Here is a 17,935-nt window from a genome sequence, read left to right as displayed (position 1 = left end):
TTAAGATGGATATGCTTAGAACAAAGCGATAGAGTAAACTCTTTCCCCTGCGCTGCGCTGGGACGGCTCGCGGGAGAGCTCGTGGGTGATTCCCGTTTACATCATGAAGCAGAGGTTCAAACTCCAGTCCAGTTGGGCTCTGCTCTCACGGAGAATATTTACTTATATTGCATATTTTATTTTAGATGAACTAGAAACAATGTTTAATTTATAAAGTTTTATTTTGAAATGTAAGTCAATAACAATTGGCTGGAGCCAGAGCCAATGGTGAAAGTCTTTTGGAGATCTCCGGTGTTACGAGATTTTCGGTTTCAGTGGGCGGAGCAAAACATTACACAAAGAATGCCTGCAATCATTCAGTCAGGGACGACTGCACACAACGTGCACTGTAGACTAATAAAAACATTATAAACTGTTACGAAATGATAAACAAATGTAGTTTGTGCAACACTGTAAATATATTTACCTTTTTTAAAAAAAAAATATATATATATATATTATATATATATCCCATTAAACTGCTGAGATACAAGGAGCGTGAACTGAAATTCTCAGTTCCACCTGGTTCCACGCGCATGTCCGGGAAACTCATGAATATTAATGTATGCCCCGCCCACTGAAACAGAAAATCTCGGAAACCGAAAATCTCGTAACACCGGTCTGCAGTTATATCTACTTGAAAACTTCAGCATCGCTGCTCTGATTTCTTGGGATTTACAGCTAGAATTCAGTCAGAACATCTGCTTTACCAGCTTTGATGGTAGTTGTCAGAATAAGTCAAAAGTCATGCCACCAAATCAGTACATCAACATGTTGTGTGGTAAACTATGAGGAAAGTGATGGAGAAAAAAACTCTGTTCTGATTTAGTAAATTTCTCCTTTGATTGGTCACCATTTCTATCGGCAAAACCAAGAAACACAAGCAAAAAAAGTCAGGAGAGTAACACAAACATCGCTCCACATGTCTGCTCATGTAAAAAATATATTTCTATAACTCTTTTCACAGTACACATTTTTGAAAAGCAGCTTCACACATATCATGATGTTCGTGTTTATAATATCTTAAAATCTTCATATCTTCTGTAGTTGTATTTAGCAGATTAGAGCTGGACAATAATATAGTTCCATATTGAGACGATATAAACAATCAAGCGCACTGAGATTTGATGTGTCGCTTTATGTGAGTGCATGCAGATATGTATGCAGATAAAGTTGGGCCTACTCATATATATCCAACTTCATATAAAGAGCTGGGCAGTAATATATTTACATTACAATATTGTATTTTTCAAATTGCTTATAATTTGCATCTGTTTTTATTTTTAATAACAAAAATAAAATACCGAAATAAAGTGAAACAAGATTTCAGCCAGTGCCTTTTTTTGGCATAAATGGTCTGTCATTCTTTTTTCTCTTATCTTTTGTTACCTTGCATAGATATTTTTTTAATAGAGGAATTAATTTAGCTCAATGACTTTCAAAATAGTGAGCTAAAAAAACAGCAAAAAACAGAGCTGTGATAAAATTGTACATCTTGATTTTTGCCACACTGTCCACCTGTATTCTGAGCTTCTAAAGCTACTGACATACTGACAACCTTCAGCTGTCTAACAGCATTTCTGTCCACTCATTAAAGCGTTTCTCTAAGAACCATTGACCGGAGCTGCCGTCGCTCATCCTCAACTTCACTTCATTCTGGGTCCGCTGAGACCATCACTGGTTGACTTCTGCTTCTACACTGAAACTACATTAAATCCATAAACTACACAAGAAAATTAGTCATCACCAGCCCACCTGCTGAGAGAAGGTGTGGAGACCAGGTGTGGTCACAATTACCCAGACTTCGTCTCTCAGCGGATCGAGGCTTCTACGGTTTCACCAGCACAAACAAGCGTAATTTGATAAAGGCTTTAGGGAATCTAACGAACAAACCTGAACAGGGGCCTACTGTATACGGAGGAATGCGGGCAGATCTGCTGCTGGATAAAGGCTTTTGTCAGGCCTCTCTGGTGTCCAGGCAGACTGTGAGAACCCAGAGAAGAAGAGCTGGACTCTGAGCCTTCTGTCTCAAACAGATTATGTGCAATTAAACTGATTGACTGCCTGGAGAAAATGAAGTATCCGCATAAGGCCATCAGTAGATCGAGCTGTGCTGGGCTTTCAGGCTTTCCCAGCATTCACATTAGCCAATTCTAACAATTATGAAACTCACTGCTTTAAAATTCTCTCAACAGCATCACTGACGAACACAAAACAGCTCCTCAGAGATCTGCTTACAGTCAACCTTTCTGTATCAATGACTAAAATATTCTCTGTAGATGATTCCACTTTGGTTCCATGGGCTTCATTTCTGAGCAAGAAAAAGCAAGCATGAAGCCTGTATTGAATGCTATATGAAATCAGTATTGAAGAGATTTGACATGAAGCTGCTGATCGTGACCTAAGATCAATTTCATCAATTAAAGCAAACAGTTTGTGTTCTAAAAAACAAACAAATCATAAACACCATGAACACAGCCACAGCGCACTTATCACACAGTACGCTGGATTTAATACGACATCCCTGTGAACTTGACATGTGATTTCACCATGAATGTCATTAAAAAAATCAACTATATGATGAATTGCTTTCTGCATTTAAATTAATTTATTTAGCAGATGCTTTTATCCAAAGTGACAAAAAAGTGAAGAACATCACAAATTATTTATCATAAAGCCACAATATTTGAGTTAAAAGTATGAACTATATCAGTACATGAGCTATAGCAGAGGTGAAATGCAGAAAAGAAAAGGAGAATAATTTATTATTATATACAGTATTTATTTATTATGAATCCCATTAGCTAAAGGTCGCAGGCCGCCGGTCTCTTTGTCTGTCAAAAAGACATTATTTAATTTAAAGCACATTTATTTGTATACTTACTTTCGAATACTGCAGATTCCTCTAAACAAAAACCAACTCACTGACACTGTCTGTCTGTTTTATAGAATGATGGAAAAAGAATCATGCATTTATTTGTTGATGTTTAATGAAAAAAACATGAAATTATCAGATTACCAAACACAAATTCACAGTTTACTGCAAAACATGAGCAGACGTCCTAAAACACACACACACACACACACACACACACACACAAACACAGACACACACACACACACACACACACAAACACAGAGACAAACACACACACATACAAACAGAGAGACAAACACAAACACACACACGCAAAGAGAGGCAAACACACACACACACACAAACAAACAGAGAGACAAATTCGCACAGAGAGACACACACACACACAGAGAGAGACACACACACACACAGAGAGAGACACACACACACACAGAGAGAGACACACACACACACAGAGAGAGACACACACACACACAGAGAGAGACACACACACACACAGAGAGAGACACACACACACACAGAGAGAGACACACACACACACAGAGAGAGACACACACACACACAGAGAGAGACACACACACACACAGAGAGAGACACACACACACACAGAGAGAGACACACACACACACAGAGAGAGACACACACACACACAGAGAGAGACACACACACACACAGAGAGAGACACACACACACACAGAGAGAGACACACACACACACAGAGAGAGACACACACACACACAGAGAGAGACACACACACACACAGAGAGAGACACACACACACACAGAGAGAGACACACACACACACAGAGAGAGACACACACACACACAGAGAGAGACACACACACACACAGAGAGAGACACACACACACACAGAGAGAGACACACACACACACAGAGAGAGACACACACACACACAGAGAGAGACACACACACACACAGAGAGAGACACACACACACACAGAGAGAGACACACACACACACAGAGAGAGACACACACACACACAGAGAGAGACACACACACACACAGAGAGAGACACACACACACACAGAGAGAGACACACACACACACAGAGAGAGACACACACACACACAGAGAGAGACACACACACACACAGAGAGAGACACACACACACACAGAGAGAGACACACACACACACAGAGAGAGACACACACACACACAGAGAGAGACACACACACACACAGAGAGAGACACACACACACACAGAGAGAGACACACACACACACAGAGAGAGACACACACACACACAGAGAGAGACACACACACACACAGAGAGAGACACACACACACACAGAGAGAGACACACACACACACAGAGAGAGACACACACACACACAGAGAGAGACACACACACACACAGAGAGAGACACACACACACACAGAGAGAGACACACACACACACAGAGAGAGACACACACACACACAGAGAGAGACACACACACACACAGAGAGAGACACACACACACACAGAGAGAGACACACACACACACAGAGAGAGACACACACACACACAGAGAGAGACACACACACACACAGAGAGAGACACACACACACACAGAGAGAGACACACACACACACAGAGAGAGACACACACACACACAGAGAGAGACACACACACACACAGAGAGAGACACACACACACACAGAGAGAGACACACACACACACAGAGAGAGACACACACACACACAGAGAGAGACACACACACACACAGAGAGAGACACACACACACACAGAGAGAGACACACACACACACAGAGAGAGACACACACACACACAGAGAGAGACACACACACACACAGAGAGAGACACACACACACACAGAGAGAGACACACACACACACAGAGAGAGACACACACACACACAGAGAGAGACACACACACACACAGAGAGAGACACACACACACACAGAGAGAGACACACACACACACAGAGAGAGACACACACACACACAGAGAGAGACACACACACACACAGAGAGAGACACACACACACACAGAGAGAGACACACACACACACAGAGAGAGACACACACACACACAGAGAGAGACACACACACACACAGAGAGAGACACACACACACACAGAGAGAGACACACACACACACAGAGAGAGACACACACACACACAGAGAGAGACACACACACACACAGAGAGAGACACACACACACACAGAGAGAGACACACACACACACAGAGAGAGACACACACACACACAGAGAGAGACACACACACACACAGAGAGAGACACACACACACACAGAGAGAGACACACACACACACAGAGAGAGACACACACACACACAGAGAGAGACACACACACACACAGAGAGAGACACACACACACACAGAGAGAGACACACACACACACAGAGAGAGACACACACACACACAGAGAGAGACACACACACACACACAAACAAACAAACAGAGAGACAAACACACATATGCACAGAGAGACAAACACACACACACACACGAACACACAAACAAACAAACAGAGAGACAAACACACATATGCACAGACAGACAAACACACATACACACACGCACACGCAGAGAGAGACAAACACACTCTCTCTCTCTCTCTCTCTCTCTCTCTCACACACACACAGAAACAACAACTATGAGAACATTATTTTTCTTGCTGTTATGTTTTCCTGACACGTGTTTGGATGATTCATCTGAGCGCCCACAGCTGCTGTTTTCTCTAAAGGGCAAAGAGCTCCATCAAATTAATGTAACGTGAGAGGGAGGGCATATGCTAATTAACCTACATTACCTGACCAATGCACTGCACAGGATGCCTGGATTACCCTGACAAACTAATGCCGAGTTCACACTGCACCACCAGTCTCGCTCGAGAACTCCTTCTCGTAGGGTTCTCGCTTTATTTCCTTATCACTTCTCGCGTGTGTTTTGTTGTGAAACGTAGTTTGCGGACCAGACAGAGCTGTCGTGGATTCTTCCTATTGTGAAGTCATGCAGTGTGAAACCCCCTGTCGCAGATCCATCGTGCAGTGTGAACACAACAGCAACTGAATGCTACCCCAGATAGTCACGCAGTGTGAAAACAACGAGTTTGAAAATCGTGCAGTGTGAACTCGGCATAAAAGTACTGCGGTATTACCATATCTCTTATACCACAGCCAGAGGAGCGTTCTGTGAGGAAACTTCTGTCATCTGCAGACTAGTTTAGTCAACACTCATCTCACGGCAGGGTTTTCCTGATGCCATCATCTTCTGGTGGCTGTTTTATATTCAGGTCAGGTGACTTCATGAGTCATGATGTGAACGGACAGCGCCACAGGACCGACTGCTGCAAGCCAAGGCATAAACGGAAAATCAAAACCGCTCACATACGCAAAAGCCAGTTCTGTTCTCTGAGCATGTGGCCGACGAGTGATTTTATGGGACAACAGGACATCATGTGACGCTTGGAAGAGAGCTGGAGCATTTAACCCTTGTTCAAACGCTCATCATTCTACTGATCTGGAGCTGAATCCTCTGTGAGTGTTACCAATCAAAGTATCTAAAGCTCATTGATCTTTATAAATGGCGTTCACGAGTGTTCATAGATACTGTGTGACTAAACGCTTTCATTGAGACGATGTGAAGCACACACACGGCTCTCTCTCCAGCCATCAATCTTTGACCCTGCTGTAAGGCCACTATCATGATGTGGGAAACAGTGTTTTTCCATATTCTGAGCAGTGACTGTTGAAGTGACCTATGCCACCGCTGCTCTGTAAACAGGACAATCTCATAAGTCCTCAGCAGCTCTCGTGATGCTCTTCAACATCTCACGACGTCTCAGACCGCTGCGCTTTACAATGACGCTATTCTCACATCAGCACTAATGAATTCTGGGAACCGGAAACCATCGGCTCTTTCCAGTTTCAAAGTGCAATCATCTAAACGCTTCTCTGTCCACCGCAACTGCTGCGAGATGCTGGACGCTCTCAAGTGTGTTGTTTCTGACAGCTAAAGCAAATCTGTGGTTGTATTTCATGCACTCACATACATGATCTCCAGTTTTCTTCAGCTGTTTGTGAAACCTGAAATCTTACTGGAATATATTTTGCTTTTTGTCAGCATACTCCTCTCAAGACATCCCTGAATTAATAATCATACAGCATTTGCAGCAGGAATGAACAGACAACAACATCTGTTCAGTTTCATCTCGTGGAGCGTTAGTACAAACACAAGCTCAGCTCTTGGCTGCAAGAACAAATGATCGACACAGAAACACATGTAAATGCTGTATTATTACCTTTGGCGTCTTGGCAAATCTCCCATTTCTCGTATCCTTGATGAGCGAGACGTCTAACAGGTCGGTCTCCTGCAATCACAAATGAGATTTATGAGTATTATGAGAACAGCGTGTTTAAACTTGCGTCCACAGCACAATTATGAAAGACAATAATGTAATAAAACGAAATAAATATAATCATGACATATGATGGGAAACAGGTTGCTTCTTGCTCTTTTGAAATAAAAGATTTAGACGTTGTGTGTCTTAAAGTGACAGCGTACGGGTCAGAGGAAGGTCAAGGCCGTTGTCAGCCAATCATTACAGAGTAAGGGACAAAGAGGGGCAGAAAACATTGTTTTTGAAGCAAAAACCTTAAATGCACATCAGCTGAGCCGTCCAGAATGAACGTAGCATTTAACCAGAGCCACGCTCACTTTATAACCACAGCTTAAATATCAGCAGGGATTGAAGGACCTTTAAAGATCCATTATTGATGTTGAGAACGAGAGATATGGAGAGACTGCTGGGAAAAGACGCCTCAAGAGAAACATCACCGGCTATTATAACATGTTGTGAGTCATTTGACATTGTGGATTGATCGAATTTCAATCCTGAATGTACAAACGTGCATCTGTGCATATCCAGCGATATTTCTTAACTTTGTTTACCAAGAATGAGAATTCCTCACAAACCTGTTTGTTTCTACTGTGGAAGACAAAATGAATGTTTCTGAATAGTCTTCACGCACCTCTGAACACTGACTTCAGACAGAGCAAATGTTGACAGAATGTATAATTTCTTCAAATGTCTTTACTTTTAATACTCCTGTTAGCAGTTACCAATAGTGTTATCAGTGAGATCATGCATGTTTGGATCCAGAAGAAAATACTAACTGTGGACATGACGTTGTCTACTGCAGTCCACTGTACTGAACCACAACAAAGTTCAGTAGCTTTATCATATCAACATATGATACGACGATAACGCTCTCTACAGCTGACTAAGGTCAGGGTTCAGAACCTTTTGTTTGCGTCTCTGAGAAGTGTTTAAAACAGTGAGACAAACGTTTAAATAAACTCTGTTTCATAAAAGAGCCACACGCAAAGGTGCAAGTGACGCTCTACAGGACACAATGACACGAGGCCAGTCCTGTCCTCCACACTGTCTTCTGTTCACAAAAGCTGAAATAGATACTGATGAAAACTGACATTTATAGGCTGTGGAAAATAGCTGATTTCTGTTCAACATCAACATTTTGGAGGAGCTAATGACTGAAGTTGATGCGCACCGCTTCTAATCTGTTTTACCCGTCACTGGCTACGTTTACATGCACAAGTTTTGTTTCAATCGGACTGAATTCATTCGATTGATGAATCTGAATGTAGTGTTTACATGAACGCTAAATAAAGTGATCGGGTTGATGTGCGTGTTAATATGTCACAAGCTTCAAATCGGAATTGATTTTTTTAACATGTAAACGTAGCCACTGTTTCTGCATCCAGAGCACAAAATGATCAAGCTAGACATCAGACAGATGACCTGCTGATTCATATCTCTAACTAAAATGGTTTCAGTCGGATCGCTGCTGTAGGGAAGCTCCTGTAGTTTGAATGCACAGCTTTATATCAGTCCACCAGGAAACAAAGTCCAAAGTTCAAGAGTCAACAGAGGGATTTGACAGCGTTCGGTGGGTTCTTTAACAGATAGTCATGAAGTGTTTTCTTTGAGCCACGCTGAGACACCCTTGAGCAGAACCATATGTTCCCTTCTGTTATGTCGATTTACCCAAATGTCACCTAAACATACGATTGTCATTAATACAGTCTCTTGTGACTATGCTGAGAGTAAAAAAAAAATCTGGTTACACATTACAGAAAACCACATGTGCCTGTATGCAAATATATTTCCAAGCTTCTCATGAGTGTAATGGTGCAGTTTTATAGACCTGTCGAGAAGGAAATGAAAACAGAACAGTTTCTGTGAGTAATAAGAGGGTTTGTGATGTAATGATCGATGTTAATGGTGCATTCTGTCTTTACAGAGCAAAACATCAAGATGTAGGAGAGCAGCAGTTGGTGGCACTGAAAATTATCTGATTTTGTGTATTACTTAAATAATTGATAAAGGACAAGGGAAATGGTCGAGGGAGCTGTAAAGTTTGCATATGGTTGTGTAACATCTACCAACAAAACTAAACTGCCCTTGCATTGTTTTTAGAGGTACTGTAGCCACATTTCCATTCTTATGAATACATAATGAGCAGCTGTAGAGTTAAATGTATTTGAACTCATGTGGCCCCACTGTGTATCTCCTGCAATGGGAGAGATGATTGTTCTCACACACACACACACACACACACACACACACACTGGGGCGGTACGACTGGCAGCTTCACACAGCGCTGGGTCTTTTTAAAAACACTTCAAAGCAGGACCTTTATGCTGAGGCTGGAAATGCTAACCTTTGACTGGAAACACCTCCCACTGCAAACAGCCAACACTACATTGATTGAGGGAGACCCTCCGCTTTAAACTCAAATGAATCAAAAGGAAACTGATTATATCTGGGGAAGAGGACTTTTACCCCCGGTTTCACAGACAAGGCTTAAGCTAGTCCCAGACTAAAATGCATGTTTGAGCTGTCTCAACTGAAAATATCTTGCTCTGACATATCTTAAAATATGTCAGTGTCATTGTTCTGTGTCAAGATGCACACCTGTAATGTTTTCTTCTAAGGCATTTCTGTAAAAGTTGCTTAAATATCTTAATTTAACTAAGGCCTAGTCCTGGCTTAAGCTAAGCCCCGTTTGTGAAACCGGGCCTTTATGTCTTAAGCCAGAACGTTTTTCATCGCATGATGGGACAGATCTGTAGATGGGTCTTCTTTAGGGTGGCAGTGAGTTATTGTGAAGGCCTGGAACTTTTACATTTGCATCGAAAACCAAATCACAGCATATGAGTGTAGTCAGACTTCTTACTATCCACATAAAGTTCTGACTGCATTGTAATATATTCTGACTACAAACCACCCAGTTTTAAATGTGATATTTGGGGGCAATTAAATCTAAAATCTTGGAACAGAGGAAACAGGCATTGTTAACCTATGGCACCCTTAGAGGGATAGTCACTGGCACGCGAGCAATTCCCAAACAGATGTATGTGTATAAAGTCCATCACATCTGTATATACACCTGAGTTGGAATATGGACTGACGTGACCAGAACAATCCTTCACTGTCAGGAAGAGGAAAGAACGACAGAACTTGTACAGTCAGCAGCAGACATGCTGTCAAAGCAACGTGTACGTCAGCAGCATCATTACCTGCTGTATCAAGGTCAGTCTCCATCTATTTAAAACTCTGCTCTCGTTACGCCAGCGCAACACTATCCTGTGCCGTCTGCCATGCTTCAGGTAACGTCAACCAAAACCACCAGTAAACCAGCCGATGTCTTTGTGGTAGCAGAGCTATGGTAAGCACGGGGGAGACACAACTGTGCCTCAGGATCTAAATTAGTCCTATACGGTATGACAAGCAGCCCTGTTAGCCACAGTTCAGCTTCAAAATAACCCTGTGAATCACAATATCATATTCTCTCTCTACATGTCCACAATACAGAGACTCTATCGGTGCACCCTTCAATTTGCATTGATTTCTGTGATAGTTGTTCCTTATGTCCTTCAGAAAAATCCTCCAGCTCCTACACATTCTTAGTTTTTCTGCACATTTGAGCTCTTCTCAACAGTGACTGTGTGACGAGGAGATCCAGCTTTCACTAGAACAAGGGTCTCATACACAACTATTACACACAATATGAAGGATTAACAGGATGATCTTTTGATATTAAATAAAAGAATAAGATCTTTTATCTGTTATATTTGTGTACATCTTGGAGGGTTTATAATCTATGTATAAATATATGCTTGAAACAAACTACATGCAAACTGCCTTAAAGCTGTGTGAAGTGTTACCAAAGGAGATTTTAAAGGAAAAGATTAATTAATATGTCAACTGATGAATTAAAAACCTGAAAAAACATCTTCACTTTACAGCATTTTTTCAAAAGTCTTAACAGTACCGTATTTTTCATGCAGATAGGTTGTTTCCAGTATCTTGGAGAAGCTGTCACAGTTCTTCTCTGGAGTTAGAGACAAAGACACAGAAGCCAAACCTTGTGCTCTGAAGACGTTATTTCTGCAGATAGGTTTCTGATGCTTAAACTAGTCTTGTGACATGCCATTGTTCGTTCTATTTGTTTCTACTTTAATGCTGGATGTAATGGCTGTTGTTATCAGTTTCTTGTTCTTTCCTTTCTCTCTCGAGGAACAATGACGCAGGGGGCCAGTATTTTAGGTATGACAGGCCCGTGTGTCAGCGCCGGCCCCAAAGCACCTGCTTGCCGTTTAAATTTGATACCCTCTTATCGTTCTCCAAATTGAATTGACTACTCACGAGAAAAAAAGACGTGTGACCTACATCTCTGACACACTTAAAAGAGAAAGCAGAAATGGAGCAAAAGAAGAGGATCAAGGGAAAAGGAAGGAACAACCAAAAACTCCTCCAGTCCTTCAACCATCACAGATCAGCTAAACTACCTCAAATCCTCCAGGGTTCAGACTGAGTCGTCACCGAAACACTAGTTACTGTAAAGTGTAAAAAACATCACCTTATCCTGGTTCCATACATGCAAACCCTCAAACAGGGACACAAAGCAATCTCCAGTGAGTTAAATCAAAGTCACGTAAACGAAAAATCAAAAGTGCTGTTTCTACAAAATCTATTCATCAAAAACCTTGTTATCAGATTTTGAAGTGAGGATTAATTAAGACTGTGTGAATAAAGCATCTCTCCCCAGCAGACTGAAGGCTGGTGTTCAGATCTTGGATTAACTTTAATACAAACCAGAGAACAGTGTGACGGTGAGGAGAAATTGGATTCTGGTACCTGGGCATTAAAAGACCTTTGAAGAATGGAAAGCTAGATTTAGACTGGCCTTTTAAAAAGATTATAACACATCCAGGGATCAAAGGACTCGGTGTAACGATGTGTTACACTTTCAAAGTATTTTTTAAGTTAATAAGCATTTAAATGTAAAAATCTAGCAGACACGTTACTACTGACGAACCGTCTAAAAATGTCCACAGAATGCAGGGCTCAAATCTACCTGTGTGTCGAGTTGAGAAATGTTGGAAATGTTGTGGAAAAACTTGTTCCATCTTTACAGCAGCAGGACAATGATCACTACAGGAGCGAATGCTGCATGTATGGCTGCACATGTGAGTAAGGTAGTCCTGCTGTAGACTAAAATAAGTATTATAATGCGATTCTGGCAATAGCAGCATGATTTCAGTGAGAATTACGACTGTTGATGGACAATAAACATCAGCCCTTCCTGACATCTGACATCTCTGAGCTCAATTTTTGACCAAACGCTCACAGAGGCCAATGTAATGTGTGCTTTGGCTAAACCGTGCCGTGAAAGGGACAGCTCACCTGAAAGCGGGGCTGTCCAATCCTGTTCCTGGAGATCTACGGTCCTGCCAAGTTCAGCTCCAGCCCTGATCAAACACACCTGAAGCAGCTAATTAATCTCCTCAGGAGCACTTGGTAATTACAGACAGCTGTGTTGGAGCCGGGCTGGAACTGAAGTCTGCAGGTACCTGGATCTCCAGGAACAGGATTGGGCACCCTTGATCTAAAAGTGTAAATTTGCTGTTAATTTACTCACCCTCAGGCCATCCAAGATGTAGGTGACTTTTCTCTTCAGCAGAACAGTGAAGAAGATTTTTAGCTGAAACCGGGTTCTTTGGTGATTCATAAAATGCAAGTCAGTGGCTACCGTCACTTTGAGATTAAAAAAAAAGTGTATCAGGGACCACAAAATGAATACCTAATGATATATGAACCAGTTCACCAAATCAGACTGAAGCGTCTGAAACATTTCATCCAAATCCAATCTCATTTTTAAGTGACTTTTCTTTCTCAGAGGAGAACTGGCCCCCGACTGAGCCTGGTTTCTCCCAAGGTTTTTACTCCATTCTGTCACCGATGGAGGCTTGGTTCCTCTGGCTTGCTTAGTTGGGGACACTTCATTTCCAGCGATATTGTGGACTTGATTGCACAGACACTATTTAAACTGAACTGAGCTGGATGATGACATCACTGAATTCAATTATGAACTGCCTTTAACTGAACATTGAGTGTTTACTATTGTCCTTTTGCTTTATTGACACACTAATGCACTAGCTACACCAGCTCAAATTCACACGTCCTGAATGGAGGAGTAGCCTCAGCTTAAGTTAAGTGTCTTTCCCAAGGGCATAATGGTGGTACTTTCACTTACAAGCGCAGATCTTTAACAAACATGTCCTGACCGTCTCCTGCTGCAGTCATTGTAAGATCTCACACTTTGAGTCAACGGTCTGTTTAGTGTGATGCAAATCCACACCGAAAAATGAAAGTCAGCCCGCTGCTGTACAGTTCTCTGTTTTGAATCTATTCAAATCAGCATTAGTTTGCTGAAAACTTTTAATAATATAGATGCCTATGTGCTGATCTCACAGCACAGAGAAGGCGGCAGTAATTTTGGTTTTTCCATGTAAGTTTGGAATGAGAGAGGTCTAAATGCAAATAATACATTATTTATTTATTTATTTGCATTTGGATGTTTTTTCCTATTTATAATGATAATCAAAGCCATCCTCTCTGACTCAATCAGTGTTGAGCAGTAGTGTTACTTTGATTATCTGTTAGTTTGACACATTTCTCACTTTAGTGTTAGGTTAGGAGTTAAAATATTTATTAAATCATGTAACTTGTCAACAGCAAAGCTGTACTGATATAGCAGCAGGAAATTACTGACTAAAGCTGTTACATTTTTCTTTTACATGCACAGTTTAAAGTGCCTTTCTCTCTCACACACACTAAACTCGATCTCTCTTTCTCTCTCTCTCTCACTCACACACACACACACACGAACTGGCTTCACCAATCTTCTCTCTCACACACACACACACACACACTCTCTCTCTCTCTCTCTCTCACACACACTCTCCTCTCTCACACACACACACACACTGAACACTCTCTCTCTCTCACACACACACACACACTGAACACGCTCTCTCTCTCACTCACACACACACACACACTGAACACGCTCTCTCTCTCACTCACACACACACACACACTGAACACGCTCTCTCTCTCACTCACACACACACACACACTGAACACGCTCTCTCTCTCACTCACACACACACACACACTGAACACGCTCTCTCTCTCACTCACACACACACACACACTGAACACGCTCTCTCTCTCACTCACACACACACACACACTGAACACGCTCTCTCTCTCACTCACACACACACACACACTGAACACGCTCTCTCTCTCACTCACACACACACACACACTGAACACGCTCTCTCTCTCACTCACACACACACACACACTGAACACGCTCTCTCTCTCACTCACACACACACACACACTGAACACGCTCTCTCTCTCACTCACACACACACACACACTGAACACGCTCTCTCTCTCACTCACACACACACACACACTGAACACGCTCTCTCTCTCACTCACACACACACACACACTGAACACGCTCTCTCTCTCACTCACACACACACACACACTGAACACGCTCTCTCTCTCACTCACACACACACACACACTGAACACGCTCTCTCTCTCACTCACACACACACACACACTGAACACGCTCTCTCTCTCACTCACACACACACACACACTGAACACGCTCTCTCTCTCACTCACACACACACACACACTGAACACGCTCTCTCTCTCACTCACACACACACACACACTGAACACGCTCTCTCTCTCACTCACACACACACACACACTGAACACGCTCTCTCTCTCACTCACACACACACACACACTGAACACGCTCTCTCTCTCACTCACACACACACACACACTGAACACGCTCTCTCTCTCACTCACACACACACACACACTGAACACGCTCTCTCTCTCACTCACACACACACACACACTGAACACGCTCTCTCTCTCACTCACACACACACACACACTGAACACGCTCTCTCTCTCACTCACACACACACACACACTGAACACGCTCTCTCTCTCACTCACACACACACACACACTGAACACGCTCTCTCTCTCACTCACACACACACACACACTGAACACTCTCTCTCTCTCTGTCACACACACACACACACACACAGACACTAAACTCTCTCTCTTTCTCTCTCTCTCTCTCACACACACACACACACACACACACACACCTGCACACAAAGACTGAAATGCCAGGAGCTGCTACATATATATGAAAAAAATTAATCTGCTTAATAGTTTCAGCAAACATTTTATATTTAGATACGTTGGACATCGGGTTATTTCAACAGTCAAAGTCAGCGTAAAAATAGTTTGCAGTATGAAAAACACAAGCAACTTAACACTACTAACCTGCAAACAGTGTGTGAATTCACAATGTGCTTTATGAGAGGTTGTGGCCGTCTGGGATCTGGCATAAGGTCATGCTCATGTACAAAGTGAAGGCAGAGAAAAATAGAGAGCACATCTTCATCTTCCCTGTGTGGCAAGAAAACATGACGCAGAGACAGCTGTCTTATTTAGGCTCCAGCTGATTGATTGCAATCTATGCAGCATAGTTATTGTTTTTCTCTTGACAATGAACACATCTTCGTCAAAGCAATGTCCAAGATTTGTCATCTGCTGTTGCACCAGGACTAATAACTAATGCTTTGGACAGCCACCCCACTTCCCTAATACACGAGGAACTGTCCTAGACTGTTCTGCTATATGTCATTGTATATCGTGGCCCACACCGTGTTTGTCAGCTGTGGACAGTAAACTTTGGTTAGGCCACAGGTGAAGTGATCTCTTCCAGCCTCTTCCAAAGACCTGCCCTGCACCTTATTTTGTGAACAGACCTTTTCTTCTGGAGAGAGTACGAGAGACCTGCCAAGTGCTGGTGAGCTGATGTTAGGTGACCTTCTCACAGTACAGCCTGGATTCATTGAGCAAAAGTGCAGTGAACATGAAGCGTGCTCTGTGAGCATATCAGACAGTGCAGGGCAGAAAACAAGAAAACAAGTGAATGGAGAAGGTGATGATCACTGTTTTCTCCAGAGCTCTTTACAGCTGAATTGCACTACTATAATTGATGATCTATGCGCAGTTATTGAACAAAACCCAATCAACACTAAACTGGCCTCAGCTGAACAATGACAGTATTGTTTTTTTTGGCCCTGCTTTATAGCAGAACTGATCTCTGAACCATCACTGAATCATTATTTTCCTGTTTATCACTGTAAAGCTGCTTTGAAACAATCTGTAGTGTATAAAGCACTATATAAATAAAGGTGACTTGACTTGACTTGGAAGAAAGGAGGCTATGATTCTGAAGAGCTGCATTTGTGTGGCACAAGTTTTCAAGATCTGGCAGTGAAGGTGTCTCTCGTAGTAAGCAAAGACTTGAGCGCTGCAAAGTTCTCCTCCTGTCAGCTGCGCTCACTTGATGAAAAGGAGGGCAGCCATTTCAACTTGGCATAGAGCACATTTCAATTTCAGTAGATTGGCTGAAGATTTACTCTTTGCCAGCTGTGATTATGCTGACAAAGGGACTGAGGTGCCTGCCAGGACAATCAGATAAAAGTGCATCGCTGGGCAAAAACAGTGTTTGAACTACTGGCGATTCAGCAGGAGCAGGAGAAGAAATGGTGTTAGAAGAACCAGGTCGTGGTTTAAAACACATGCTCACTATATCTAAACTGATTCTCAGACAGCAACGAGATTAAATGAAGAGTAAAATGAAGACTTTTCTTAATGGGTATAGTCCACCCCAAACCGAATGATTTACTCACTCCTATAATGACAGCATGCAAGTTTGCGTTGCTCAACATCTGGTAGTTTAAGCCCTAGAGCAGAACTACTCATTCAGGCCCTTGTTATTTCTAGACCGGACTACTGCAATGTCCAGCATGTACAAATCAAACCTCCAGAATGAGAGAAGCACAAAATCACTTTCCAGAACTTTCTCCTTCACTGTTCCTTGCTGCTGGAACAATCTTCCCAACCCTATCTGCACAACTCAATCTCTGACAATATTCGAGAAACAGCTGAAAACGAATCTCTTCCGTAAGCATTTAACTGCATTAAAAAAACAAATATATATACCTGTTCTAGCTTGTACTACTATGAGACGATGTCTGAAACGTTTTTATTGCTAGTCTTCTCATGTTGTAGTTTTTATAATATGAACTGTTTGCTGTATACCTCATTTGTACGTGTCTTTGAATAAAAGTGTCTGTTTAATGAATAAATGTAAACTGTGCTCAGATTTGTCAAGATGTCAAAATCTACAATCAAATGAGCTCATACTGTACATTCAACATCAAATTATTGCTGTGCCATCCACATTAATTGTGCGATTTCACCAATGGAATCTTAGGAGAAACATCTGAGACAAAGTTTATACTTAACTTACAGTGACATGATCTGTGTACCTTTGCTACCTGTCAAGCAGGGATAGTATCTTAAAGGGGTCATAGGATGCCCATTTTCCACAAGTTGATATGATTCTTTAGGGTCTTAATGAAAAGTCTGTAACATAGTTTGGTTAAAATTTCTCAATGGTAGTGTAAAAAACACCTTTTTTACCCTGTTAAAAACAGCTCTTTTCAGATCAAGCCGTTTTT

At 42.1% G+C, this 17,935-nt stretch overlaps 1 pseudogene; it reads right to left on the bottom strand.

The window, feature by feature from the left end:
- Positions 1-17,935, bottom strand: part of LOC107731600 (1-phosphatidylinositol 4,5-bisphosphate phosphodiesterase beta-1-like) — a 111,207-nt pseudogene that overhangs the window by 75,637 nt on the left and 17,635 nt on the right.

This window comes from Sinocyclocheilus rhinocerous, unplaced genomic scaffold (genome assembly GCF_001515625.1).
Source record: "Sinocyclocheilus rhinocerous isolate Xijiao unplaced genomic scaffold, SAMN03320098_v1.1 scaffold5236, whole genome shotgun sequence".
Classification (NCBI taxonomy): Eukaryota; Metazoa; Chordata; class Actinopteri; order Cypriniformes; family Cyprinidae; genus Sinocyclocheilus; species Sinocyclocheilus rhinocerous.
Note: the sequence above shows the minus strand (reverse complement) of the source record. Positions and strands in the feature narration are given on the sequence as shown.